The sequence below is a fragment of the Camelus ferus genome, chromosome 28 (assembly GCF_009834535.1).
Source record: "Camelus ferus isolate YT-003-E chromosome 28, BCGSAC_Cfer_1.0, whole genome shotgun sequence".
NCBI lineage: Eukaryota > Metazoa > Chordata > Mammalia > Artiodactyla > Camelidae > Camelus > Camelus ferus.
The window spans coordinates 8,500,528-8,512,364 of NC_045723.1; positions in this window are offsets into that span (position 1 = coordinate 8,500,528).

The following is an 11,837-nucleotide window of genomic DNA, read 5'->3' on the forward strand; positions in this document are numbered from 1 at the left end:
ATAGTGAGAAAGAGAAAAGGATTGTTTTTAGTCTTCTTCTTGTTCTCAATTGATTGTGACTAAAGGACCCAGACTGAAAAAAAAAATAGCTTAATTCACAAAAAAATCCAGTAATTAATACTCAGGAAAATAAGACATACAGAACTTTTTACGTTGCTCAATTTGAAGGTTTTGAGAAGTAAATTATCCAGGTAACTGCTCCATGTTCCATTCTGTAACATCTATGGTTTTTTATCTACAGGCATATGGAGGCTTGAATTTTATTTACATGAAATACATAATAAAGTCTCACTGAAATTGTCTGAAGGTATTTAATGGCAAAGGAAGTTGAGCGAGTTGCTTAACTCTCTTAACTCAGGGAAATTGAAGAACACAAGCACGTGACGTTGATAATTATTTTGAACTGAGAATTATGAGGCTGATGGTCGTCTGGTGTAGGTTGTCAACACAATTCTGTGATTATATGAAAACGTTGACTGACAACTACTAAATTGGATTAAGGCATTTCATTTGGGCTGTGTGAATTCCAGCCACTCAGTTCAGTCTAACGATTATATTTGAGCTCTACATTTTTGCTGAATTCATATCTAAGACCTCTCTTGCCTCCAGCAAGTTTCTCAGTCACACTTTTGTGCACCTAACCCCAAAGTGCAGATCTAGTTTGGGAAACTCAAACAACTTGGTAATTGGTTCCACCATAATTTTTAACACCCAACTTCAACTGGACTGTGTTGACCGTGAAAGGTCAGTTGTGAAGATTCATTCATTCAATAAATAGTCAGTGAGCATCTACTCTGGGCCGTACACTGTATGTGGTACTGATGATGTAGCAATAAATAACACCAACCAACATCCAGCTCTAAGAGGACTTACATTTCCTCCAGCTGATCCAACATTCAATCTTGGCAACTATAGATTAGAGTTCTGTTATGAAACCTGTGTCTTCTCTTTAGTTTGATAATTAGATACTGCAGATAATATGTGAATATCCATCCCACACTTCTGGTTCATGAGCACAAGAAATTAAGTAAGACAACATGATGCGGGCGGGCAACGAAAAGACCCTGATTCCCATATGACCCACCTTTATGAAATAATCAATACAGAGTCAGTCTGTTACACCCCTCCGATCGGGGTATGCCTTATCAAGCAAAGAATATCACAAATTTCACAGTAGTTTTCTTGAAAACATACAACAAACATAATGTTGGTCATGGCTTTTTGTAAGTGAAAATTGTGTCTGAAGGTGTGGGAGAAAAACTTCACTGGACAGAGTTAAACAGGTAAGACATTTAATTCAAGACTGTTTTAATAAAGGTTAAGAATATTGCCAGAGGGAGAGACTGAACTTGATTACAGTGGGGGAAAAAAAAAAAGATGAGGGAACTTTTTAGTATATTAGAATGAGCTAATAGAACAGTACTGGAGGATGTTGGTGGGAGTTGTGTGTGGGGGTGTCGAGGATGGGGGACAGCGGTCTAAGTGATAAGGCCGCAGGTGTTCAGTAGTTGGCTGTGGCTGGAGTTGGTCTCCTACTATTCCAAAGAGACTGAGAAATAAAGGGAGCTCTCTTTCCCGGGGATTACATTCCAAGGCGCTGGCTCCCAGGTTCTTGGGAAGGACACTCCTGGGTTATAAAACGAGCAACAGGCTGGGAGAAGATGTGCCCCTCACGGAGGCAGAGAAGACAATTACAGTCATAAACTGTCTAAAGTAACTGCCCTAAGGAAAGGGAGAGCAGAGACCTACGGTCGAGAGGAAACCTTCCTGAACTTGAGTCAAGTAGGAATGAGGGCGGATGTTACAGCCATCTTTGTCAAAGGAAAAGAAATGTATATAAACTGAGTGCAGATTGATTTTTTTTTAAAAAAACTGAAGCTTAAAAAGCCACTTTCTCATATTCATCTATTAGTAGTGACAGAACAGAAATTAAAATGAATCTTTGTCTTTTCTTATCTAAACTGGCACATTTTCTTGCTGTTACTCTCTTTCAGTCCCAGTCCATTGCTCATTCTTATGTTTTCTGTGGCAGAGTACCTGAAGCAGAGTAAGATAAAGGATTTTCAGGTTCTGAAAAATTGCATTGCTCTCCCTTGACAGAGTTCAGAATCAGCTCGTCAATAGATTCAGAGGTCAGAGGGGAGGAGGACACACTATTACTTTTATTACTGATAAATGACCTGTCACTATGGTCCTGCTGTCAACAGAGCAAGACTTTTGCTCTTCGACCAGTTACTGCTCCTTTGGGTGTCATCCTGGGACCAATGATGCTCAGTGTAGCCTTCACCCCAGCAAGGTTCTGAAACTAGTTAAGAAAGTCCATTAAAATAAACTTGTAGCTCACTCTGGTCTCAAGAATAAAAAATTTACTTCCTATTTTATGCCTCATCCTTAATTATTTCAAACCAACATGCTCCAAAAGAGTTTAAATGATGATTTGCAAATAGACGAAAGGGCAATATTGTCTAACAATTCAACGCCACCTCCAGAAGGCTCAATTTTAAGTAAAATCCTCATCTAATATTCTCAATGAGAAGTTCAATCAAAATAGCAAATCATCTTGCAAATTAAAGTTCAAAGAGTTCAAATCCCAGTAAATTAAATTTAAGTTAGCTTTCCCTACATATTCTTCTCTGTTTTGGACAGAGTAGTGCCACTCCAGTCCCCGGGTGGATGCTGTTTCTTTGAACAGTTCCAACTGGACCACTCTTCCACAATGATAGGTGTGTTTCTTGTAGGTCTTTAAATGCTGAACTAATCTTTCAGGGCTTCTTCTAGTAAGGAGTGCAAAGATGTCAAAGAGCCCTAAGGATCGTAACCCATGCTAACACCGAGCCCAACTGCAGCTGCCTCAAAGTGACGTTCTCAGAACAAACACAGCTATTGACTCCTCGTGGGTCCAGGTTAATGATGCCCCAGCCAAAGGTACAGAATCAGTGATGCTGAAGAATTCAATTTTTTTCTGTTGTTGTTGTTTCAACCGTGTTTGAATGCTAGTCAAAATACGATAGTATTCATTCATCTAAAAGTGGATGCTGTAAGAGATAAGTATCAAAATTTTAGGGGCTTAAGCCAAGAGTTTATTTCATGCTCAAATAAAGTAGTATGGGAGGAGAAGAGGGAGGCATCACTGTTAGCAGACCTGTAGGGATACCTCGGACTTCACGGTGAGGCAGGAAGCCCCAGGAAAAGACCAGGAGGACCCCCAGGCAGGGCCACTACTTTCCCACCAATGCCATCCGGGTCCCTGGCCCTGTGGCATTAGCTCGCTTTTTGCTTCTGTTAAACAGCTTGCTTCTAGGAGAACGGAACTTACCCCTAAAATTCTATTGGTTCCCAAAGCTCACTCCTGATTGGTCCATTTCTAACATCTCATTTGCATAAAACTCACCCCTGATTGATCCATTTCTATCACTCCTGATTGGTCCATTTGTTATACCTTATTTGCAAATGATGTTGCAAAATGTTGCAAAGTCTAGACTGGGTGCCTATAAAAGCCTGTGTAAACCTACAGACGGGGTCCAGAGCTTGGAGTATTAGCTCCTCTGGGCCTGCTGGCGTAATAAACCTGAGTTCTCCAACACTCTGAGTGCTGCTTGGTCTCTCATCAGGATCGTGGTTGCTGTAACACTGAGCTGTAACACACTTTGCTATAACAACGGCAAGGCTCCTTCCTCTTAAGAGTCATCAAGAATATTCATTTCCAACTGGCCAGAGGGAGAAAAGAGAGAACTGTAGCTCATGAAGGCAGGTTTGATGGACCAGGCCTACAAGGAGTGTATACAATTTTTGCCCACGTTTAATTGGACAGTCACATGGCTTATCTAACTATAAAAATGTTTGGAAAATTACAAGGCTACTTGGGTGTAACCTGTCCCCCCACCCCTCCCCAAATTGTCTCTACAGTGAGTGAGTTTATGCTGAAACGACTTATGAGCTTAAATTAGGATGTGTATCTGTCATCTTAAATTAAAGCTAATTACGACATTACAGTGGACCATAACTAGGGAGCTGGGAGGGAACCGCCTAAGTACATTGTCTCCTATCTCAGAGAGTGACTTTCAGTATTTCTACTACATTTAGAAATCTTCAGGGTTAACAACTTCATTCACCAGTCTCATCATGGTGTTACTCTTTCTAAATTAGTGTGCTCAAAACTTCTGTTCCTTTTGTGAGAAAAGCTTTTGGTGTTTTGATGCTGCATTGAGTGTGAGCTTTACCTAACAACACATCTCCCACCCTTTGCTTTGAGCAGGCATGTTTCTGTGCTTCAGGGGGTGTTGTGACTACCCTTTCAGTAGGTCTCCCTATGCCTGTAAAAGTTGCTTCTTGGAGAAGAAGGCTGCTCATCCCCACATACATGTCTGAGTTAGAGAGTTGCCTTCAACAGATATGTGAACTGAAGGCCTTCTGATGCTTTAGAAGTGTTTGTTCTCAGTGGTCTATGAAGATCCCAAATTGATGCACTGTTCTCATGGAAACACTGCTCTTTCTGAAACAGCAAGTGATTTTGAATTTATAAACCTTTGTTACACTTTAAAATTTTTGACTGAATTTGTGCAACATTCCACTGACATTCTCTTTTCCTATGATGCTCCACTACCCCTTTTAGGAAAATTACTTGATATTCCATCACTTTAATCTTCTTCTTAAGTTAGCTCCATTTCCCTCTGTACTATTTCTTGTACTATTTCCTAGAATTGAACCATCATTTCCTCTCCTGTCCTTTGCTTTCTGAATAACGCATTATTTTTTTTTTCTAATGTATTCTTCCAGATTTTGTCTTAGGGACTCTCAGAGTAAGAGTAATGGGATTGAAAAAATCCCATGTCTACCAAAATCAAGCAGGATTGCAAACTATCCCAACCACCTTCACTTTCTTCAGCACATCTGTGTCACGTTTAAGAAAGCTTTCCATATCCCAGGTCGTAAAAATATATGAATCTAGATTTGCTAATGAGAGTATTCAAGTTTAACACTTGACAAAGAAGTCATTATTCTTTTTTTTCCCTGAGGAAGCGATCTGATTTCACATTGTTTGAATATAAAGAAGGAAGTTTTTGCAACTCCATTTTATCGTAAAGGATCTTATTTCACCACTGATTTTTATATCCTCCCTTCGTTTACATGCCAAAATTCTTTCCATGTGTTGGTCTGGTTTGGGACACTTATTAATTCATTGAGAGGTGAACCAACAACACACTTAGTAGGACAATAGTCCTAACTTCATAACATATCTGGTAGATAAACCCTTACTTTTCTTATTCTGATTTCTCTCAATAATTTGCACTTTTCTTTTAGGTATATATATATATTTTGAGTCATCTGATCATGTTCCATGAAAAATCTACTGGGACTATTATTGGAATTATATTGACTTTCTGAGTCAATCTGAAATTAAGTAACAACTTTAAAAATAGTCTTCTCATTAATAAAAATTGTATATCTCTTAAATTATCTAAGTTGCTTGCTTTACTTACTAAAGTTCTATACTTTCTATACACAGGAATCTTAAATGTCTTTTGTTACAGCCATGGGTAAATTATATTCACTAGTCCTTCCAAAATACAGGTCTTTCTTCTATTATGTTTTCAATTCATTTTTCCTTTCCACTGAATTTTTTGTTTCATTTGCTTTAAATGACCATTTATATCACTACTTTAGGAGGGGGGCTGGTTCTGCCAAATGCTTAGTATTTTTGAAGTAAAAAAAAGTTTAACTATGTTACATTATTTAAAAGCTGCACAGCAGGACAGTTGGGATTTTTAAAAATTCATTGCATTACAGAGAACCTTGCAAAGACTTCCTTTGGCCTTGAAGATGATACGGAGTGCAGGCTAATTTGAATAATGATTTATTTTGTGTCTATATATGCTTGCCTCTAATGTACTTTATTTCACGTAAAGATACAGAAGTATATTATGAACATCTTTATTTCTCTCTTCCTTCTTTCCCACCTTCCTTCCCCTGTTCTTTTATTTTTCTTTTTAAATGTTTATTTGCTTACTTAATGGTTGCAAAGGAACAGAGATGCCAGGACATTTCAAGACAGGACTCTGTGGAGTCTGGAAAATCCTACTATTTGCCCTTCTCCTCTGCCTCCTTCCCTTCTTTCTTTATTCCCCCTGAAAAAATAGGATAAATAAAAGGAAAATCTGTAGTGTTACAAATCTGCAATATCTCTTTATGTTGAATAAGTTAATAAATTAAATTTTGAACACAAAAACTAAAATGAAGTATGACTGATCCATAAAACCACTACAGGAATTTCATATGAAATAAAACATGGTGCAGGATAGGTAATGTCACCTTTAATGGGACAGTTTTAAAGATACAGCATGAGGACTTGTCAGAACTTTGTGTCTCTCTGTGGCTCCAGGATAACTTTGGGAAATATCCCCAGAGGTCTTACATGACGGTGACTTGGAATAAGTGACAGTTCTTGCCCTCCCTTGCCTCACCCCTATGATAAGCACTGGGCCTGGCCCTACCAGGGCTGCTGATCCAGCAAGTGGCCGATCTACAATCAGGCCTCGGCAAATATACCCTTTCACTGAAGGAGGATAGTTTTACTTGTTATGTAGGGGAAGTTGACCGGAAAAGACCATCAGTGTTGTTGGAATTAGAATCGTGACCCTATCAATACTGGCAAGCTCCTGTGTCAAACCTAGAAGTGTCATTTGTAACCTTTGGGAGGTTTCACCAATGCAGTGACCAGAGAACTGAGTGATACACCAAGAGAGAAGAACAGATACCACCAATTAGGAGAGAGGAGAGGGAAAAATGATCTTCTGACAACCCTTGTGTACCCCATCCAGTATTATCCCCATGATTTCACTGCTGCAAAAACAATAAATTTATCACGTTCCTTGGGACACATTTCCCAGCAGTGCCTTTGACTGTTATGGCATGAAAAAAAATACGTCTTTCTTATTTACTTGGAATTCTTATTTCGTTGAGCTATTCCTTGCCCTAGGTGAGTGGATATTAAGATTGCACTCCGAAGACAGAATTTTATGGATTTTTTGAAGCAGGTACAAACCTTAAAGCTACTTAGGAAAAGCTAAAAAGCTAAACTGAATCTGATCTTTCAGTCCACAAGGTCATCTGGCAGCCCAGCCCTACAGATCTGCTCAGAATTGAAGCAACTGGGATGGATGGGCACGGATGGAGCTATTTAACTGGTAGGTCAGTAGGACTGACTGCACTGGGTGATGATCAAAATCATACATTGTGGAGTGAGGTAATCCCAGTTCAAATATTAGCCTAGCCGTCTATCAGCAGGGTGGTCTGGGGTAACTTTTTTTTTTTTATACCCCTTTTAGTTCCCTCTTTTGTCAAATATGGATAAACACCAATCTCTTGGTGAAGACTAAACAAATGCCATGTGTTAATAACCTAGAACAATTATTGTCAACTACCACTATTATTTGCTATTATTATTGTTGTTGTCGATATTTTTACCATTACTTATCACTGATATATGGTAAGACAATAAGATATTACAACTGGTTTATGCTTCCTGATGCAAAAGTATTAAACCAAAGTGTTTACACAACATGGACTTCCAAGGAGGCATGCAGGGTAAACCATATTCTGCATTAAGCAAGCATAAAATGGTAGTTTAAAAAGAAAAAAAAAAATCAGTAGGGAAAACCCAGTTTGAGAGATTAACAATTTAATATCAACTACTTTTCTTAATATCATTATGAACTTTGAATTTTTTTTCTTTACAACTCCTGGAGTGCAGAATTGTTATCCTCTTTTTGCAAATAAGCACATTGATGCGAAGGAGGACATTCAACTTGCTGAAATCCTTAACAAATAATGGGTGAAAGACTCAGGGTTCAAACTCTATAAGTAAAAAAAAATTAGTGCTTTTTCCCAGCCTTTAATGTTGGAAATGGGAGGGGCTTCAAGTCACTTTACTTCTGTTATGAGATGACGCGTACTGTAGGTTTATAACATCATCAGTAGGCGGTCTTCTCTCCAAATCCTAAATCACTGCCCAGATTTCTCGGCATGGCTTGGGCTCACATTTACAACATTAAAAGAACAATTAAAAATTATGGCATATTCATCACCATATGCAGTGTATGCTTTAACTACAGAGCAGTGTTATACTTGGGCGAAAATTTATGGTGTGTATGCATTTAATTGTAACTAATTCTACACATTCATTAGCAGGAAATTAAAAAATGTTCTAGCGGGTAGAAAGTTTCCTTAAATATTTATTTTTTAAAAAGCAGTTTTCTTTTAATTAATTGAATTGTTTATTATACTCCAGTTAGAGTGAGTAAGTTACAATAATCAGTGTCATAATCAAGGATTGCTTTGGCTGATTTAAACCTGGCAACCCAACATCTCTACAGGTGAACTCCAAGATAATTTGAAGCTTAATAAAAATATTGGAGAATCATAAGTCTGACTGAATTGAAATTACTGTCTATATATTCATGTATATGTTAGTATTAGAATTGTTATTATTATTTTTAATTTCAGGCTAAGTTTTTTTCAGCTACTGGTTATTTGAACAAATTCATTAGACCTCATTTTGTTTGATAGAAGAAATTATACTTTCTATCTTAGTAGCTGTTAACTGGAATTTATAGATTTGATGTAAATATTATGCAAAGTATGCAATAAATATCAAAATTAAACTAGTAACAATGCAAAATAAATATTTTGTCTTCTCCCTCAAAATCTTCTATATTTTCAAAATTATAACTTTGCAGCTTTTTAGTGTATATGAGATTTAGTGTATAAGGAAAATTTAGTAATAAGACTCACTGATATTTATAAGAACAAAAATAATCACTGGTTAATTTCTCCTCTCTGTCCTTCTCTAAACTATAGATATTAGAGTTCATCTTTTGCATGTGATTAAATAGATTGATTTTGAAACTTAATTAAAGTCCCTGTAAGATCATTTGCATATGATAAATAATGATATTAATTTGTACTATATGGGTCATATCTTTATGTCATGACATTTATATTTAGCAAAAACAAATAATAGACAATTATTATTTTTAAAGGACTTTACAGCTTGACTCTTTTATTGGAACTCTTTGTCCCCTTTAAAATTTATTTTTATTATTCGTATCAACAATAGAAAAATATCATCATATTATTCATATATAAACAATTTAAAGGAAATATAATTTGTTCTTACATAATAAATAAAAAGCTATTTCCTTGAAACTTGCTCCTGTCACCCTCCAAGACTCAGATGATAAGGCAGGATAGGAATCTAGTAGTTTTACTCAGCTCTACGTGATGCAAAATCAATGCCCATGGTACCAATCCTCTCTCTTTTTCTACTAATCTAGCATTTTCCCAGAGGATAATTCTGTAAATTGTGTTGACCTCAAATCATTTTCACGAATTTATATAGAGGATTTATATTAGGTTTAGGAAAGATCTGAATGTGTGTAAGATTTCTTTTATTAGGAAGATACAAAGCGTGTATAAATAAAATTTTTTATTTGAACACGTTGATTGTTTAATGAGGACTGAAACCATCTACGCTCATTCAGATGAGTGTCTACATTTAACACCGCTTTACTCTTTGGCTCTCTTCATGAATAAAATTCCACTGTCTTCATCAATATTACTTTTTAATATTCCAGAAAATTCTTGTCCAAGCAGATAAAGGTTTAAACAACATTACTGTTTTGTTTCAGGGACTTGCTGAATAACCCACTTAAATATACACAGGATTGTTCAACTTTTCAGTAGGTAACAGCAAACAACTGTTTACTCTCCAAAGCTTTTGAAATGTAAGTCCACCAATTCTGAAATATTACATCATATTCCTTATACAATCCTAACCAAATTCCTGCACTGAGGCATCCACTTTAAACCAGACCAGGAAACCTCACCACTGATACTAAAGCTCTGTCAAGGTAGCCCTGTTCCTTACTGCAGCATGCAACGAACCCAGCGCTGACTTAGAAACGTGTTGCTTTGGTTGTATTTTTGAGACGCTGGCACTTGACAAAACTTGCCTACTTGCATTTTCTACTCGTATGTGCATAATGCCTTTTGAAGGTGAACAAGCTACTTCAGTTTGTATAAATCTCAAAGAGGGAGTGTTAACAGGATTTTAGTGTGATGTCCTCCTGGTACACATCTGCAGTTCACACCTGCAAATTCTTAACAGAAGTTTTTGTATCACAGTTTGTTTCATATGTTGAACTTCAAATCAGGATTCATTACAGGTAGAGAGTATTTTATTAACACATTATCTTCAAATTGTAACCAAAAAGCTGATCCTAGACAGTACACATTTTTCCAAGGTCACGAAGCAAGTAAATAGAAAAACAAGGACTTCAACCAAGGTGTCTGGACAAAGGTACCAGTTGCAGCCTACCTCGAACAGGTGGCAGGCATGATTTTCCATCTGTGGAATTAGCCACCCACGAAATTACTTCTGTCCATTTAAAACATTCAATCATTAGAAAGATAGACTCGTGTTACAGAGATAAAGTTTTAAGAATCTTCACTTTAAATTAAACTGTCTGGTCCAAGGACACCATGTCGCTTCTGACATGACTTGCAATCAGGAATCTGAAACTTCCTCAGTTGACTTCACTCCTGCTTTACATTTAGAAAAACTAGAGGAATAAACCCATATGTTTAATCAATTTGGAGAATTCTGTTGTTTGTTGTTGGATTCCTCTTAATTGAAAACACATTGCGAAGCATTGTTAAGCTCAATCAAGCTCGACTGTATCATTTATCCTCCTGATAGGTCATGTCGTTTAATATTTGCTAATATTATTTTTTTAGGAAATCATCATTTCTGGCTAAAAGAAAAACACACACCAACAACTGCGCTAGGAAACAGCAAAAAAAAAAAAAACCCACTTATCTTAAATTATGAATTACAACAGTGCTGTCTGGCACCTTTCATGAAATTTTACAGCAGTGAATTCTTGGTAACTGTTAAATGAAGGGGAACGAAAACTGGTTGTAGCTCTTCCCAATAATAAATCTATTTAAACAATTTTTAAACCAAGAAAAAATGATTTATTTTTGACAAGATAAACTGAGATAATGAATGGGCATACAGGTGTGCCAACTATTCATGAGAAGAGAATTAAAAATGAATGGATACTGTGATTCTTAGTTTTACCTTTATATTACGTGTGTCAAGAGTATTTCAGTTTGCATTTTAATTTCTTAAATGTTACAAAGGCCCTTTCTGCGACTCGATGGCGGGTTAAAATGTAGCTGCCCAGATCAGAAAATGGTTCAACTCAAGATCTCCCTGACAAGTGAGTGCACAGTTATGGTTAAGTTAAAAATGATTCCTATTGTTGAATGAGAATCTAAGGAAACAATCCTTATTACCCATTAGTGGTGCAATTCAAGAAACTAAAGGTAAATTAAAAGTCAGAAAAAGAGTCAATGACAGTAGTCAGCAAAGTAAAAGTCCCTTCTAAGATACCTGAAATTTTAAAAATGTTTTGCCTACAGAAACAGAGTAGGAGTACTTTGAAGAATTGTAACTCTAAATGCCTTCCTCCCAAACATTGAACATTTCTTTAGCCCAAATTGTAAAGGTGAAACACTTCTGGACAAAAAGCACTCTTTTTCCTTCAAGCATTTCTCATTGTGGCAATAGGGTAACACACCACGATGCGAGGTAGTATTTAAAGGTTAAGGTATATTCCAATTTTAAAATTAGCTTAAATACCAATTTTTCCTCCAGCAAAGCATTTTCCTCTACCTCCCAGGAAGGAGAGATGGCTCTTCCATGGTTCACAAGACAGACCTCCTAATAAGCAACACAGACAGCTCATGCAGGGTAGGGGCAGACCCCAGATGGA